Below are 325 nucleotides of genomic sequence, written 5' to 3'. Positions count from 1 at the left end.
AAACCTGTGGGTGACGTCACTCATCATTGCCAAGAATGTGATAACATAGAAGGCTGAAACCAAATATTTCAGGATCTCATAGCTTATTCATTTTAAAAAAACAATATTTCAGAAATGCATTCAAGTACCACCATAGTTTGACTACGGAAGAGGAAAATATATCTGAGAGCTTTCAACTCTCAACACTTTTTTCTAAAGAAATAATACAATTTATATATTTTTTTAGAATTCTGACTTTTTTCTAAAGAAATACAAATTTATTTTTTAGGATTCTGGTTTTAAAAAAACTTTTAAAAATAAGTCAGAATTCAGAGTTTTAGTCAGA

The sequence above is a fragment of the Larimichthys crocea genome, chromosome XII (genome assembly GCF_000972845.2).
Source record: "Larimichthys crocea isolate SSNF chromosome XII, L_crocea_2.0, whole genome shotgun sequence".
Classification (NCBI taxonomy): Eukaryota; Metazoa; Chordata; class Actinopteri; family Sciaenidae; genus Larimichthys; species Larimichthys crocea.
This window is presented reverse-complemented; position numbering follows the sequence as displayed.